At 46.3% G+C, this 17,911-nt stretch overlaps 1 long non-coding RNA gene across 1 annotated transcript in view; it reads right to left on the bottom strand.

Annotated features, from left to right (window-relative positions):
• The window catches only part of LOC311445786, a 133,884-nt gene that overhangs the window by 45,206 nt on the left and 70,767 nt on the right, over nucleotides 1-17,911 (bottom strand). Inside the window, exon 3 of the long non-coding RNA XR_014698626.1 lies at nucleotides 9,389-9,460. This is a non-coding gene — a long non-coding RNA (uncharacterized lncRNA). The remainder of the gene's footprint in view (nucleotides 1-9,388; nucleotides 9,461-17,911) is intronic.

The raw sequence follows: 17,911 nt of genomic DNA, 5'->3' as shown, positions 1-17,911 counted from the left end.
CAGCGCTGACTGTAGTGAAAGCAGGATTGCCCTTAATTTACTATCAGCAAATTTAGGGCTCCCTTTGAAGTCAGCAATAAATTTCCACTGGCAAATTATTATTATTTCGAACAGCAAGAAAACACATTTTCCTCTCTAAATATTTTCCAACTTAAATAGACAAAACACAGTGCAGGGGAGAGCAAACAGAATTAATCTCTCATCTGGGCTGGTCCTTAAAGAGGCAAACTTCTTAAAAAAATAAATAAATTGCTCCCTCCCCCCAACATCTGCTGGGAGCGCTCGGAGAGAACTGGCAGCTTGAACAATGCCGCCGAGGGCTGGAGCCTTTGAACAATAGGACTGGGACGAGAGCAGCCCTCGCCGTGGCATCGTTTCCAGGCCTTCTGCACATGTTACTGGTTAACGGGAATAAAGATCAAGTTGGACCAATAACACTATAATTTGGAAACAAATATATTGATTACAAGAGAGTCCCGCTGGAATGAATGGGACTACTTGCAAAGTGCGGTGATTATTCCGCGCGCATGGGGATTACAGAATCCGGCCTTCTGTGGTTATGAATTGATCAGCATGATATTATCATCCTCCAAATGCCATGTTATCATGCCGTAATGCAGAGCCGTGTGCTGGGGACGGCAGACATGGGATGGTGCAGCAGTGCCCAGCCTGAAGGCGCTCTCCGCTCCTTCTCCGTGGCTGCTAATTCTCACGGATGCTTTTTTAAATCTCCATCACCAGACCTGGCAGGTCACCTGCCACTGAACCCCGCTAATAGGGAGTTTATCTGTCTTCTAAAATGACTATTGAATAAAAGAAATAAAAACTGGCTATGAAATATTTAGGAGAAAAGATAGTATTAAAATAACTGGATTTGCCAAAACCCCTACACCTATTAATAATGTTTTAGAGCACAATAATGGGATTAATTTTTTAATCCTAGCTTATTTTTCACCATTGGTGGGTTTTAGTTAGGTTCAGCATTTTATTCAGCTCTTGAAGTGGCACCAAGTCCCTGTTTTTATTCCTGACTATTTATTTAGTTAAATTTACATTAAAAGATGAAATGCCCACCTAAGACTTTACATTCTTTAACTTGCCCTTCTTAAAGCAGCAGAATCCCAACTGCATCAAAGTGATCGTCTCACAAGGAAGCCAAGTGGATTTAGAGCACAACCAGAGATCACCAAACTTGTGTGATTTCAGCACCAGTAGCAACACATCCCAACATCACAGAGACCTCGTCTCTGTCTACATAGCTGATGAACATCAGCCACCTTCACCCCTTGTTTTACCAAAACCCAGTGCCTTCTGTTATTATCCCACAATAATATTTATCTCCATTTTATCTCCTTCTAACATCAGCATCGTCACTGCTTTTACACCAGTGACTTCCCTTTGTTCAAGCATCTTTTTACCTTTCTGCATGTGGAGCATCACAATTATTCTCTTACATGTGGTTTAGTCTTTTATTTATTTTTTTAGTTAGTTATCTATTTATTTTGTCTATCTATCTATCTCAAAGGCTAAGCTGAGCCTTTTAAAGAGACTGGGGAGTTTAGGGCCCATTTTGAGCTACCTGCAGAGAGCAGATTTCCAAAGGTGGGTGTTCAATATGTTCAGGAAATCGTTTCTCTCTAATGAGTCGGACCTCAGGCTCCCAAGACAAAAGACACCCAAGCTGCTAATCTTTTCTTAAAACTTTATCCCTGTAGCAAAGTTAAATTGCAAAGTAGCAATTTCTTTTCTAAATAATTTTCTCTGCGTTGTAATTCCTTTCAGCTTGACAGCCTTCGAGGAGACCGATCAGGCTGAGCCAAAGGTTTTACCAGCTCGAAACGGAGTCTGTTTAAAATGGCTGCAGTGTTAATTTCAAGCTAGGAATCACAAGACAAAAAGTCATATTTTCCCCTCCGTGTAGGTAACAGCCCAGTACGGACCCTTTTGGGAAAACATATGCAACAGCACAATGCTGATCAAACCACCACCACTAAAAAAAAAATAAAAAAAAATTAGCAAGACCACAAATTTGCAAGGAGGGTTTTGCATTCAGTCCACTGTGCTGGAAACCACAGCGCCGCGCTCTAATGGCCTTCTTGGGTCCCATCAGGCTCGTGCAGCTGTTACTGCAGCTAGCGTGAGTGTTAGCCTAAAGGGAGAAAGAGACACTTATTTTGGGTTTGTGGTGGCTGCTGCAGCTTCATCAGCCTGATTTATATGCTGATTTGCATATGTTCACCCACAAATGCTGTGAATTGCGCTTTTCCACGAAGCCGTACCATTAACACTGGCTGCCAAAGCGGCGATCAGCGGTGCCGTTACACATGTTTGTCTTGCACATATCTTGGATGCTAGGTGTGTTATCAGGGCAGCCTCGAACCTTCAGGTGCTCCCAGCCACGCTTGGTGATAATACTCCATATGCGGTAAAAGATGGCTGATATCAGAGCTGGGATTTTTTTATTTTTTTTTTGCTAGCGAAATGGGTGCTTTAACATTTCACATCTCTTGCTAGAGACGATGCTTCTGGCACGTCACTTGCAGGCCAGAACTGGTGCTATCTAGGGCCCGTAGGAGATGGCTCTGTAGCACTCCATTTATGACAACTATTATGCTGATTCATAAAAAATAACCATCAAATATCCCGCAAACATGGAATTGTTTTACTCATAGACTGATTTCTCAACACCTGACATTTCTGCAAGGAACCTGGATATTATCTTCCCTCTAGTCACTGTGCGAGCCTCTGAGCATTTCTGCAGTCCCACGGTATCTCCGAGACAAAAGAGCTACAATTAACCTCCCTGTGCAATCACAGCAGTGCCGAGTGATACTGGAATGCCAGGAAGGAGGTTTCTGATATCCGGAGAAGCAGGTGCCCTCCCTGTGAAGGTCATCAGACATCAGCTGGGGCTGGATCAGTCCTAGCGTGCTGCTTTTTGGGGAGGAGGGCACCCAGACTCTGGCTGCAGCTGCTTCTGCCCACAAGCAGCCGCACACATTCTCCTCTAGGTGTGGCAGGCAGGATAGGAACTTGCCTCTGCAATCGATTTTATTCCATTTTATTACTCTCAGCTCTTCCAGAGTATTGCAAACCCTCCGGGGACCTTTTAAGACATCTGCTGATGCTTCATTTATAAATCAAATCTGCCCTTCCTGGCTACTTGGCCGGTGCCCCATCCTCCTGCTGCGCACTGCCTGGAGCAGCGCACTGAGACTTCACCCTCACGATGCCTCTCCAAAAAGTGCAAGGGGGGAATTTTCCTAGCTCAAACCTAGGTTTTGTGGGTCAGTTTTACGTTTTGTGACAGCTTAATCAGACACTTCCTCATCCACTATCTCTATATGGCGACTGCAACAGGTAAAACCACGACTTTGCCACTCTTTTTGGACCAGCAGAAGGTGTTGGCAAGGCATGCTGTGTTGGGGTGAGCGCCTCGGCACGCTGATGACTATCAAGGCAGGGGCAGATGGTGTCCAGCAGCGTGGGCACATCCAAGCCAGGGGAAGGTTACTAGGAGAAAAGATATTTTCAACCAGCATTTTTCCCGAATTGAAATTATAGGCTGAAAAGATTTATTACAGCAGCATGTCCGTGCTGCTATATTTAAGGTGATGTCAGTGTTCTCAGCCTAATCCTTCTTATGCACCGAGGATTAAAACTCAGCCATAATAAAGTGCTCCGAGCTGAAACTTGTCCTCAAATGTTTCCTACTTGAAGTATTAATTTTATTTTACGAAATTAAAAATAAGATTAATTCCAAAGTTTTGCAGCTTTGGGGACGTGAATTAGGAGGAATCCTGCCCACAGATTTGCCCATCTGATTCCTAGCGTATTTGAGAGACCTGCATGGAGAGGATGCCGCCAAGGTAGCAACATACTCCTGCTTTTCTTGTTTTAAGCATGGAACATCAGACTACAAACAGGAAAAATATTTTTACCTTTGAGCTGCTGATAAAAGAGCAAATGAAGGCAGACTCCTGTTTGCACCATGGCCTTGCTGGGCTCCCAGGCAGCAGGAGAAGCGGGGAGGACGTTTGTGTATAGGGGAAGGGAGCCAGAAAGAGCTGAACTTTAAACAGCATTCACTTCCCCCTGGAGTGCGTGTTTACTCTTGAACATGCTACAAATAATTAATAGGTTGTATCTGGTGAAATTATAAATAAAATGGTAACAAAGCTACTTCGCTTGTGCAGCAGGAACAAGCTTCTACTAGGGAAATTGCATGTCTTTTCCCAATACGTTGCAGTTACCAAAAATACCTATTGTTTCCTGAGTTCTCCTTGGTCACTGGGCCAGCATTTTTACATCATAAGTTCAACTTTAAAACATGAACTTGAATCATAACCCTATGATAATTTTCATGATAGTTTTCACCTTTATCAGCCAGGTGGGGCTGGCTGGCTGTGCTGGATCAGGAATGCCATTCCAGCAAGCATTTCCTCTGGCAATTAATACCTCCGTAGATTAATTAGCACTGATAACAACTGTTATGTTCATGGCAGGCAGTGGGAAGTTGCTGAGCACTGAACGAGCACTGAACATTGAGGCCTTCCCATCGCCGTCTGACAGGGAGCGCATGTCCAGCACCAGTGTGGTGCAGAGCAGTGCAGAAATGCAGAGGAAAAAAAGAAAAAAAATGGTTTCTGGAAGTGCAGCGAGCACCTCTGACATCTCCTACATTGGCCGCACGCAAACCATGGCCCTTGGGGGCAGCTTGAAGGAGGAACTCGTGGCTGGCTGGGCTCTGGGAGCACACCAGGCTTAATGCAGGCCTCTACGCCGAGATAAGGATAAGCCGAGTCTTTGAAGCTGAGATTATGGAAGGAGGGGAAAAATTATAAACCTGCTGAATGTGCCTAGTGCTTATCATAACATCTGAAAGTCAAGGGTGTCCCTTTCATGATTTTTATTACAAAACTCTCCCAAGTGCAGGCTCCAGCCAGCAGCTTGGTCTAAGGAGGAGGGAAGTCCTGAACAAGGAAGGCCCAGGAGCAGTACGGTTCCACCAGAGGCTGTTCTTGCTGAGTTTATGGTGCTAAAATGTGGAATTCAGGGGGACCATGAAGCATAAAGATGGTATATGCACAATCTTTGTGTAATACATAGGCTGGAAATGTCAAATTACACTTACCTGAATGATCTCAACTTGATTCCTTTGGGCATATCCATGATCATATGATCTTTATGCTTTGCCATTTATTTTCCAAAATTTCCATCTACACAAAGTACAGAGCAGCTCTAAAGAGCACCTATTCAATATTTTATTTCCAGCAAACTACTCAAACTCTGCTCTGGGGGCAATGACTAATTTCTTCTCAGCCTTGCCTATGGCATTCATCAGTTTAGCATTAATTTAGGAGAAGGGTGACATTATTGCCATTTTACAGATGAAAGTGCTGAGTCACAAGCAGAAAGTTCACCAAAACACACTAATTTGTTGTACGCAATTTTTGATGATGCAGAACTGGGTATTTTACATCCCAGGGTGCTTGCTCTGTCACACTGCCTGGGCGGCTGGGGGAACTCAGCACCCCACTAAGACCAGCTGATACTCCAAAGTGTCCCTGGTACCCCAAAATGAGCAGCTCACACCTATTAATTACCCCAGAAATGCAAGCACTTCATGTAGGATCCCTGTGGTAAAGGTAGAAATGGGTATCAAGTGATCTGGGTCTTCAGATACAACTGCCTGTAATACAGGGCTGCTGCCATGCCTATTTTGTTGGGATTTTATGATTTGGCCTGAAATTTCATGAGGGTGAATGCTGAAAAAAAAAAATCAATTAACACAGATTAGAGATTTCTGAGGAGTAAAAAAAACAACCAAGCAGTTTTTCCCATATTAAAAAATTAATAGCAATCTGCTCTGTTACATTTCTGAATATTACAGGGGGATGAGGAAGAATTTTATGCTGGGAAAATGCCTTTTGCCTTTTGAAGTTCCTGTGAAAATCTGTTCAAATTTGGCCATGCTATACACATTAGAGGAATTACTATTTGCACATGCTCTGTAGAAATTTATTATTTATTTATTTATTTTATTTTGAGCAGCTCAGATCTCGAGAGAATCACCTGAGTAGTTTGGAGCTGTGCCATTACCAGGGGCTGAGTGTGCTCCAGCCTGGACATCAGTGTGCAATACAGGTTGGGGCAGGCTCTTAGAAAAACCATCTCATTTGAAGAGATGCTACTCCCTGAACATGTCTTTTATCTGGAGGAGGTTCATGGTGTGTGCTGTTGGGGCAGTCACTGCTCTGATTTTCCACCTGTGTAGCAGATACCGTCCCAGATATTGGGGTGCTCAGACCCAGAAATGCTCAGCCTGTCCTCCAATTTTCCCCACTTCCTGCATTTTGTAAAGGGAGCAGTGCCTGCCCTGTGGCTGCCTTTCCAGATCCTACGTGAGCATTTAAACCAAGAAGGAGACATTCAGGAAAAGAGCAAACAGGACATTTCCTTCTCATGCTGCAGTCCTAAATGTGTCAACACATGGTCAGATCAGCAAAGGGGAATTTTACCTGGTTAATGCCACAGGGAGATAAAAGCAGCAATGCTGCTAAACAGAATTAGCGATTTGTTTGTACGGCATTTAATTGCGCTGAATAAAGGTCAGTGTGTTCTCACAGTCTTCCCGTTTGTGTCTAGGGAAGAATGGCTGTGGTTCCTCTTCCTGGCTCCAAGACGTCATGCTCACTTATTCTCCAGCCAGATATTCTCAGTTTCTTTTTATGAACCCACCCATAAAGAGAAGTTTCTTGCCAAGAACCAGAAGGAATCTTTCTTTTAAACTTTTGGCCCCTGTGATGATGAAGTCAGAGACTAAATTGTACCCAAACACCGAAGCCAAGTCAGCAGCATCATTTGTCTGAGAAAGTTAACCAGGAAAGTGTGGGTGCTACGTTTTTCCTCATGTCACTGGGATTTGCCACATGCTGTCCCATCCTTCCACACTGCCCTTGCCATATGGTGCACCCTGTATGTCCCGCTTGGTCCTGTGTCTATTATATGACACGGTGAGCTTCAGCAGATTGACCCTAAACAACATTTAAGTACCTGTGGGGTCTCACCTGCATTCTTTGCCCCTCACTGGTGTTCTCTCGCACCTTTGCCCAGCCTCATGCTCCCATCTCTGCACAAACTGATAGCTCCCATGCGAGGGCTGCAGCTGCTCTAGCTTTACACCTTTACCCGCTGATTCTCTTGATGATGCATGACCTGACAAAGCCGAAGCAGACACCAGCCTTGCACACCCTCCGCCTGCCCTCGGCAGCACACATGGCTTTATCTGACACTTCTGGCTTCCTCCGTGGGCCTGTGTGGCACAGGCAGTTCTGCAGAAGCAGCAACGCTTTCCTCAAAGACCCTTTCCCTAACGTCTCCTCTGGGCTTTTTATAACCTGATACTACACCTGCCATTCTCACTGAGCTGCCAAGTGGGATAATGTGCACAGGCGAACATTGTTACATGCAAAGACACATACTGGAGATGCTGACAGATGGAGGAATCACACCATTTTGCAGGGAAGAAGGGCAGGATAGGAGCAGGAATATCAGAATGAGTCTTGCCGTTTACATATAACAAGCTACAGCTATATTTGGATACGCTGCTGCATTCACAACCTTCCCAATTGCCAGGCTTTCAAATACACACATTACCACCAGAAGTGCTCTTGCTTAAGTGCTCCCATCTCCAGGATTTCCCTTGAAGTATCTGACTGAAGTAATGTAAAGTGCATTTCAATTGGCAGTGAATGCAGGTTAAATGGTAACAGCACAACAGATCCAGTGTTTGTTCCCTGGGCTTTTTCTTTTACCAGTCTCTCCTTTTAAAGAGTCGGTTACTTACTGTAACGCTGCATTCAGGCACCTTCAGTCTATTAAGCCTCTTTCCTGACCCTCTATACAACAGCTTGAGGATGCTGTGAGCTGTATCAGTACTGCTTTAGTACACAAAAAAGTGAGTAAATGCACTGCTGAGTGCTCAGGCTGAGCAGCAAGCAGTGGGTAAACTCCCTTTAGAAATCTGTGCACTTGCATTTATCCCTGGCTACAGCACCGAGCTGACTGGAGACCAAGCCAATCGCTCTGGATTACTTCAGATTTGTGTCACCTCCTGTACCTGTTATGGAGCACCAACTGCTTAACCCTTAAACAGAGTCCTTTTCCAATCCATTGGTCTGGCTGCAAAACGTACATTATGCTAGCAAAATAGCCAAGTCTGCAGTGAACAATGAAATATCCCCACCTGCCCATGTCAGACACTCAGCCTGAGATGGCTGAGCCATCGCCCTCTGAAAGTACCAAAAAATGCAGAGCAGGGGAAGATCTTAACCTCAGTCACCTGTCCCACAGGTATCTCACCCTGTCCTGAATGGGACCTTGCTGCTCACAAAGAGGAATGACCCCCTGCAAAAGTGGGGACAGGAGAATCCAGGTTATTATTACCTGGGATAAGTTTCTGATGGAGGAAGGACAGATCTGAGTTATGGGCTACATCCCCCTCCACTTTTGTACCACAAAATCATGACAAGTGACCTCTAAATGTACAGAGAAGGGATCACATCCCATCACCACGGTGTAGCATAGGCAGGCTATGGCTTCTCCCCCACCAGCAGTATTTGTGTCTGTGTGGATGTTTATGGGAGAGATTTTAGTTTGGTTTTACTGCTGCAGTTAGCTTTCCCCATAGAAGCTCAAGAGGATTTTCTTTCTTTTCCTGTAAAAGCTGTGAGCAATTTATTTCAGAATCATCTTTTTTTTTTTGGAGTGAAAGGAGTGAGAAAAAGGAACCCTCTGCTAGGGAGTGAAAATCTTACGTGTGAGCATCTTCCAGCTCTGGGTGTTGGGAGCTTCTTCCAGCTTCCTCCTGGCTTCTCCGAACCTCCACGTGTGATGGATGTTTAACATGCCGTGATGTGTGATGACTTTGGTGAGGCCATTACACCGAGTTATGCCAGTGACAGGTTGATATTCAAGCTGGTAGATGTTTGCATAATACCTGTCTACATTTTCACGTGGCCCCCCATCCCTGTAGCATCGTTGCACACGCAGCACATGGACAGCACTGAGCACCACCCAACAGGGGGTTCAGGCCTCCTTCCCATCCCACATCGCCATGGCACCCAGAACTGCATCACTGAGGGTGTTTCAATAGGCGGACGTTAATTTATAGAGTAAATCATTATGAAATGGAGGAAATAAGTGACTATCATCTGCGCTGATTTGATCTAATGGAGCCTCACAGTGAATTGCTAATATTCTCTCTCTCCCAGCTCTTTTCTTTCAAATAACAAAAACAAATAAAAATACGAGCCTTTGTTCAACCAGCACTCAGGACATCACTGCCAGGTGCACGGCTTGCTGATCACGTACAGATTCACCTTACCTCTTCCCTGCTGCTTCTCAGGCTGGGGCGAACAGCATCCCTCCCCTTCGGCTTCAGCAGGGACTCGGTAACCTGAAAATTGAAAGAAGACACATTTATCGCTCTCTCCTGACCTGTCCTTTCCCTTTCTTATCTGGAAGTCGGCGGTTTTGGTTCACTCGAGTGGCGGTCGGCTGTCCATTTCCTGATGGCAGCAGACTCCCATCTGGCTGGTGCAGATGCCACTGCTCTGACTTCATCCAGGTGGTCACCCGGCAAACCCTGTGGTGCCTAATTATTTAAGAGGGTTGTGAAACACTAGGTGATTTTATATACCATATGTGCGAGGAGACATAAGCACGAAGATGCTGTGACTTAATGATGTGGCAACTTCAGCCCGGAATCTTCCATGTTTTATGGCTTAAGCCTGACCTTTCGCTTTACTGCAATGCACTTTGTAGTGTTTAGCATGAAAGGGAAACAAACAGTATTGGAGACGGGGAGGTTATCGGCAGCAGTTACAGAGCCATCCTCCCACGTCTATCAAGATAAAGCACTTGACTCAATTTTAGAATATCCATCCTGGTGGGGAGAAGGGGGGAGGGGGGAGAGCCAGTCCTTTAACTGGGATTTCAGGATTTGGAGTTCAGAGACTTTGTTCGTGGCGTTAGAGCAAATCACAGACCGTCTTCTTCAGAGGAAAATAACAGCAAGCTGGCTCGCCCACTCTAATTATTAATTTATTTATTTTGAACGTGCATAGTTCGTTGCTTTGACTTCTCAGACAATGGGAAGGTACAAGGAGGGAAGGATAATAAATTGCATTCCCTCCTTCTTGCCATCACAGGAAACCTTGAGGGACTGTTCAGCAAGCTAGAGCTCTTATCTGCCTTTGGGCGATCTCATTATCAAACCTTCATTTTGCTCCCCAGCAGGAGAGATGGCCTGCAATGTATGATAACCTCTACTTATGAAACTCACACTCCAGAAATCTCTGATAATAGGCCAGCTAAAATGGAAAACCGAAGAGCGGGCAGTAGGTTTCCAGTCGCCAATAAAGACCATGCACACGGACGCACAGGCAGGCACTAAGACACCCTAATGTTTATTTATATTTCTGCGCACCAGTCCCACTGCTGGCACCTCCCAGGACTAAACCCACCAACCTAACACAAGCAGCATTTTCTGTCATGCTCCGAATAATGTTTTCAAGGAAGCCCGTGTGATACAGATCCCGTGTCCCATCTACAAAAAGGTCAGTGAAATCAGTGGGAATTATAACCTGCCTAACCTGCTCAGGTGTTTTTATAAATCCCATTAAACACTTATTTAAGGCCTGTTGAAAAATGAACTGTGGAATCATAAATAGTTCCTGGGGCTACAGAGAACAAGAGGAAAGGAGGAATAAAGAGAAACGGGTTCCTAAAACACTTGGGTGCTTTGCTTGTATTTATTTTCAATCACTTTGCCATTGCTGGAGAGCCAGGAGATGTACAAGGGGGTGGAGAGGGGGTTGGGGGTTCAAGCCCTCAATTCATGTCCATCCTGCCTGCCTTATGCTGTGTTCCCTGCAAACCATTGGGCTCTGGAGCATGGAAAAAGAGCCGGGAGATCAGCTCCTAGTGCTGGTTCCTGCTGTGAAGCCATCCAGATGTACAGCTGGCGCAACCACAGCCCGCAATATCAGGGTTTCTCCAGGAACTCGTCATTCCCACTTTGGGAAAGGCAAGTGCTGGGTCACATAGCATGGTGAGGGAGCCCTTGTGAGCACAGAGAGGTCTCCACAAGGACTCCCCTGGATGCGCAGCCCCACAAAGCCATGCAGGGCCGCCTCGCCCCCCTTTCCCAGCCCCAGAAGCCCCCAGCAGAAGCTGCTGTGCCCTGGACGAGCTGCACGGCTCTCCTGCGAGCAGCTCCAGCACCTGCATCCCCATCACGCAGCATCTTCATCACAGTCTGAAGACTGTGGCAATCCAGGTTATGAACTTAATTCTTATCTCCTTTTGCTGCACCGCTGGGAGACTTTCTGGATCAGAAAGGAAATAGCTGGGAGGTCACCAAAACACCTGGAAGCATCAAAATCCTCTCCCTCTTGTTTTGTTTCCATTTTCCTATCAGCAAAAGGGTTACCAGTGGTCAGTTGCTCCCCCTCTCCAGCGTGGGTGAGGCAGAAACATTATTTGCACTTGTAAAATCTCCCTAGGCATAGCATGCTGCTGAAAATATGATAACACTTTTAATTATATTTTAATATATCATGTGGATTATATTTTTAATACCTTAAAAAATAATCAGCCTGAAAAATCCCAGCTACTTGAGGAAATAAATGCAGAGGACAAAAATATTAAGATACGGAAAGATTTTTCTTATTAAAGCCTAAATAGGTTTTGTTTTTAAATTCCCATTAAAGAGAAACGCGTATTATAAAATAATCATAAAAAACCGTGGGGAGGCACCTAGTTACGTGAGAGGCCCTTGCTGGGACAGATTGTCCTTGCTCCTATTGGGATGAAAAAAGAGCAAGAGCTGCAGAGCCCCCTGGTATTCTGCATTAGGTCTTTGAAATGGGTTTGTGCTCACCCAGGGGGTTCCCCCAAAAAGCAGAGGAAAGCAGGAGCTCTCCTCGCAGCGGGGTCCCGCTATGGGGATGTTGGCACGGTGGGAACTGATGCAGGCTCTCGTCCCTCTTCTCCTTGCACAGGCTGGAGCTTGCTGTTGAGCTCTCTGGGACCGTTCACACGAGCAAGGTGAGGAGCAAACAGGGCTCACGAACTCTCACAGCACCAGCAAGGTTCCTGTGTTGTTTTGGATTAACAATTTTCAGTTGCAATGGCTATTAAATCCAGTACTTTTCAGAAACACCAGGTCCCCTCTTCATAACGCACAGGATGAAGGCTGAGTTTCCTGTAATGGGGAGGGAATGGCTGCTAAAACAGCCAGGGCTGAAGTCAGCTCTGTCTGGGCAGACCCTGCCAGAGCCCACGTGAGAACAGAGATATCACCGACAAAGTAAAGCCTACTTCAACTGAGCATGCAGGCGCCTTTTCTTTAGGAATGGGAGAGGAATTCAAAACGATCTCCCTTTACCAGAGGCACGTGAGCTCTCCAGAAGTGGTATTTTGCGAGCCACAAAAACCTGAGCCCTCCAGCCACCCTCGCCAGGCAGCAGAGCTCCTCTGCTCCCAGCTCCTCCAGCTCGCCGTTCCAAGCTGGACGGGGCCGTGGCTCGCCCTCCTTTTCCTCTCCCGTGCTATGGGCAGGTAATTATCTCTGCATTCCTGGAGGAACGTTACGATAAATATGGCTGTCGTTTTTCATTACCGCGTGGTGAACAAAGGGAACAAAGAGAACAAAAGGAAGTGGGGTTTTGCTAACCTGGGCTTGCCCGTACTTCTCTACGTGCAAGGCAGGAGTAGAGGGGGAGAGTTTATTGCTGTTATTTAGTGAGTATACACCAGGCTGGGTGAATGTCTCAAAATTTACCCTATTTTTCTTTTTTAACTAATTAAAAATCATTCACTGGTGAAATCCTCCTACGTGCTGTCCCACCAACATCTTCGTTGGGTTAAGATGGAAATTATTTAAAAGGCTAAAAAGGAAATTGTGTCTCGCCATCTTCCACCCTAGAAAGCACAAATATTCTCTATCCTGATTTTTTTTTTTCTTTTCTCTCCATTTGACCTCCTCCCGGTAGAAAGCATTTAGCTAGATTACTGAATTTATCTTGATGATCACTCTTCACATAACGTTGGAAAATGTAACAAAGGGATTTGTGTAAATAAGAGCACTCAGAAAATAGCATGTGTGTGTTAATTTCTCCCCTCCATAGTCATCTTTGGCACTTCCTTTTCAACGCAGACCAGTGAAATTAAAAAATGGTCAATACCCCTAATCTCTGAGGATATCTAATCCAAGCCACAGCCAGCTCAGGGTTCATCTCTATGCCTGTGAATTTTTTTCCGTGGTTCCTAGGTGTTTTTACTGACTAACTGAACAGACACTTTGATTTGCCAAACTGTTATTAAAGAAAAAAAAATTAGAAGGTTCACAGTGTTCACACTGACTGCAAAATTATCTCCTGAGTTGCAGAAAGAACAGTTTGCACTCATCTGTCTGAAGGCTGGCAGCAAATGGAAAATTATGGTGTAAGCAAAATTTCCCCTGGCAACTGTCTGTGGAGGAAACATCAGACTGCGGGGAGGGCTGCGCACCGTGGCGCTCACAGCCGCCACACACGAAGGGTCCCGGAGAGGAGCTGCACATTTCCCTGGCTCTAATAACAGGTCTCCGAAACTTTGCTGAGATCTCGTGGTGAATTCGCTTCTGTTAGAGCCGAAATTCTTTTCTCTGTCTTCCATGCTGTCTGTACAGCACTTAGATTTACCTCGCAAAGTCCCTCCTGCTGCTTCTCGCCTCTCCGCGGCTCTGCCTGTGCTGGCACTTGGGCTGCCCCCTTCTGCACCCCGAGGCTCTGGTCCCCACAGTCTCTGCTGTGTCCACGCTCGTTTCTTAGCAAGATCCAGCTCACAGAGGCCCAGGCACAGCCAACATCTGCACCAGAGATGCTCACTGAAATCCCAATATGCCCTAAAACACTGGGAGGTCTCGCATCTCTCCCCGCAGCCCAGGCCTTTATTTGCTCTCTGAAGTCCACAGCTGCCAGGTTGCTGCACATTCCTCTGCTGTTTCAGGTCCAATTACTGCAAAATAATACATCTATATATATATTGGAGCTACAGTGGCACCATAAGGGCCCAGAGATGACCTGGGAGAAGCTCGGGCACAACAGGGTGCTGTCTTCCAGCACTGGGGACAGTCTGTCCCAATCTCTCCCAGCACCATGCACGAAGCCTGTGCAGGCACACAAGTATCACGAGGCTGATGAAATGTTCATGATGGACGTTTTCTTGCTGTATGCAAAGGCACAGACACGTTCAAGATGAGTCCTGAATAGCCTCAGCTCTGATATCAGGCACCTTGGTGTGGGCAGCTCCGGGGAGAGCACGCCCCGACCCTTGGGGGGCTGTAGCCAAAGCCTTGGGGTGCTGGAGCCCAGGGGGTTGACCCCTGTATGGCTTCAGCAAGAGGCAGCCCAGAAGTCGTGCAAGGCAACTGCGAGCCCGGTGCTGTCAGAAATGCAGGGAGCGAGTAACGGGAGGTCGGCGAAAAGGATTTTGTGAAATAAGGAGAAATGAGATGTTTCTGATTTGTCATTCCCTCCTCTTATCCGGTCTCAACCCCGTTGCTCTAACAGGCACCTTCTTGTCGGTAGCCACAATGACATCAATTGAGTGGGAGTGTGAAGCATCAACATTGCCGGGGAGAACAATTCAGTTAGGGAAGGTGGCTCCGCTGGCAATATTGGAATCAAAACATTCAAATGCAAAGACAGAGAGGCTAACAATTCAATTTACGCTGTGAATGCTGAGCAGCGCATTAAGCAAATCAGTTCAGATGGCTGGAAGTTGTTCTTGCTTAAAGAAGATCAGAAACAAAATTTCAGCCTCTCTACCACATCTGAATGCCAGAGCTGACGCGCTGGAATAGGCACTGCTGTTATTTTGGATTTACTGAATTTAACACAGCTGATGGGTCTTTTTTACTGCCGTCCTGTGGTCCAGAGGGAGCTGCTGTGGTCCTTTGCAGATCTTTTTAAACGGAGAGAATATCAAGTTGGTTACACCTCGTGTAATGGGCTGGAAGGAAGACATTTTAGGGCTATCTTTTAGGGATGTCATTTAGGGATGTAAACGTTTAGCTTTTTCCCAAGTATCCTTCTGTGATAAGATCATCCGTAATGTTATACACCATAAAGCTTCCAGCAGAAATTTGGCATTTCCCCCGCAGTTTTAGACCCAAATTTCTGAAGGACTGTGTCCAAAGTCACAAATAGCCATGCTGAGAATTTTTTTGAGGTGCTTTAAGGAGGTTTGCTACCTAAGCACAGCAGGTTGCCATGCTGCCAACCACCCCAGCAGGACCTGGAGGTGTGTGCCACCCCTGGCTCAGCACCGTGGGATCCTCACCCGAGCAAGAAGTCTCACAGGCACATAACGACACTCTTTCCATGATGGAGATGATCCTGGGAGAAAGTTTAGGAAGATCCTGGGCTCGGTCCTAAACCCTGCCCTGTACACTCCTAGCACTGCAGTGGGGTGCAATCCTGTGCAGAACTGCACAGGCTGGAGGCCTGGGTGCGAGCAAGCTCCTGCAGGAAGACCCCCATCAGACTACAAGTTGCTTGCTTGGAGCTACACGGTGCCACTTGCAGACAGTTTAAGATTCATTAACCTCCCCCTGTGCTCCCCAACCAGAGAGACAAAGAATCAGGGCAGGGAACCTGCCGCAGCAGCGAGACAGACAGGGAGAATGACTTACCCACCCCGCCTTCCCGTGCTGTAACACACTGTGGATAATCACACCCAAAGCTGGGTCAGACAGGGACAAAATGAGCTCGGGCTGGAATCAGACCTCACACATTTCTTGTGTGTACCTACACACGGCACCGTGACCTGTCCCCACCTGTGCCTTGTCCTCACATCAGCTAAGAGTGTCACCACACCGTACGAGCCTGTTCTGCTGGGAAGCTGAAGGGATATTGGGACATCAACAGCGATGTGCACACTGCTTGCTGCTGTGTGTGCAAGGCTGCATGTGCAAGAGGTGATGCCAGCAGTTACACCCAGCTATCTGCATCCTATGGCATGCCCATGCACGCTCATCAACTCAAGATGTGTTTTCCCCACATCTCTCTTTGTCCAAGACTCACGAAGTTAGTGCCCAGGACCTGTTTGTCATGAAAAATATTCTTCAGAAAATGAAAATCATAACGAATTCTGTATTTGCCCTTATTCCTTTCCTAAACAATCTTTTGAAAACTAGTTTTCTTTGGTCAAAAAGTTACTGGGGATTATTTGGGTCCACCGTGCGTTTCTGGACCGGAATGAATAGTGACTACTTTGACACATATTACTTAGTTTACCCAGGTAGAGTATTACTTTCTTATCTAACTACATTAATTGATTCTACATCACTTAATAGCTCAATAGCTTATCAGGTTACTTCACTCACTAGACAAGCTAAATGTCTGGAGGCAATTAGAGTGTCATTCTCCGTAATAACAAGTTTCTTTGAGAAGTTGCTGATGAGGTTCTTTATTACACAGATTATAAAGCGTATCTTCATACTGTTATAAATACAGGTACGGATGGAAATTACCTACCAGGAGTCCCACTTCCCTAGCAACCAGGCAGATTTTAGGTTCATTTTTGGAGCGGTTGTTTTCTCCCCTTCCTCCCCGCCCTCCCCAGCGCTGCCTCCTGCCTTCCCCGTGATCTGCGTCTCGTTTTCTGTCACTCCGAGGAGATCTGCGGCCACCGAGGATCTGTCACACCGTCCCTCACTGTTTGCCACTCTCGATGTTCAGTTCATTTCGAGGATGTTACCTCCAGGGCACGAGGGCTCGGCACCATGGGTTAATTACGGCTGCTCATCTCCTTGGCTGCCCATTACATGAGTGCAGGGCTGGAGAGGAACTCGTCCCCTTTGTGTCCCCGCTACGGGAGGCTGCACACAAATTCCCAGCCTCACCCCATCAGAAGACCTGGGTGACCTGTACTCTGGCTGACCCCCTGCTGCCCACTTTAGTGCAACTCCCAAACACATCCACATTCTGCAGGACCTAAATCGGTATTTTCTTATCCCAAATCAGCAGCCCACTTTTGGACAGTGAGGAGAAAGTGGCTGAAGGGCAGCAGAGTCCTGTTTGGAAGTGGTCCCCAAGCCCTGTTGTCAATTCTTTGCTTGGGTGCTCAGTATAACAATTAAAAAACAAAACAAAACAAAACAAAAACTATTCAAAATAGTATATTTTAATTTGGTTAAAGCACGGGACAATGCTGCTCCAGGCTCCCCAACCCAGACTTTAAAAACACTGTTGGTTAGGAATGGGGCAGAGGCAGGATTTGAAATGGCAAACCCAAATCCTTTTTTTTTTTTTTTTTTCTAAATCTTGCTGCTTTTCCCCGCCACCTCCTGTGACCAGACAGGTGACTGCAGCTGCCACTGACTGTGCTCTTCTGCTGTGGGATTAAGGGAGGGTGTTTAGGCATTGCTGGTGGTCTAGGGTTAAAAGAGCAGGCACCTTTACTTCCTCCACAGAGGGAAAAATCTTGAACTCATCTGGGTTCCTGAACAAATGCCCAGGGAAGCAGTGGTTTTCCAATCCACACAGACGCTTTGCACATGAGGAAAACAGGAACCCTTGGCTCCTAGGATGGGGCAGAAGGGGCAGGCAATGCTAGGTCCCACCCTGGGTGCTCCACTACTACATAACCTGAGCTTCTCCATCCTTAATCACATCCCAAATCCCACACCCCCCCTTTCAAAAATCACAACCTTCAGGCTGGTGGTTTGGGAGATGAAAGCCTGGGGAAATGCACTGGGTCAGTTTTGCTTTCAAGTCCCTGCTTTTCACCTGTTTTTTTTTTTTTTTACACAACCACCCACTGTCATAGCCAACAGCAACATTGCACAGCATCATTC

The sequence above is a fragment of the Aythya ferina genome, assembly GCF_964211825.1.
Source record: "Aythya ferina genome assembly, chromosome: 16".
NCBI lineage: Eukaryota > Metazoa > Chordata > Aves > Anseriformes > Anatidae > Aythya > Aythya ferina.
Note: the sequence above shows the minus strand (reverse complement) of the source record. Positions and strands in the feature narration are given on the sequence as shown.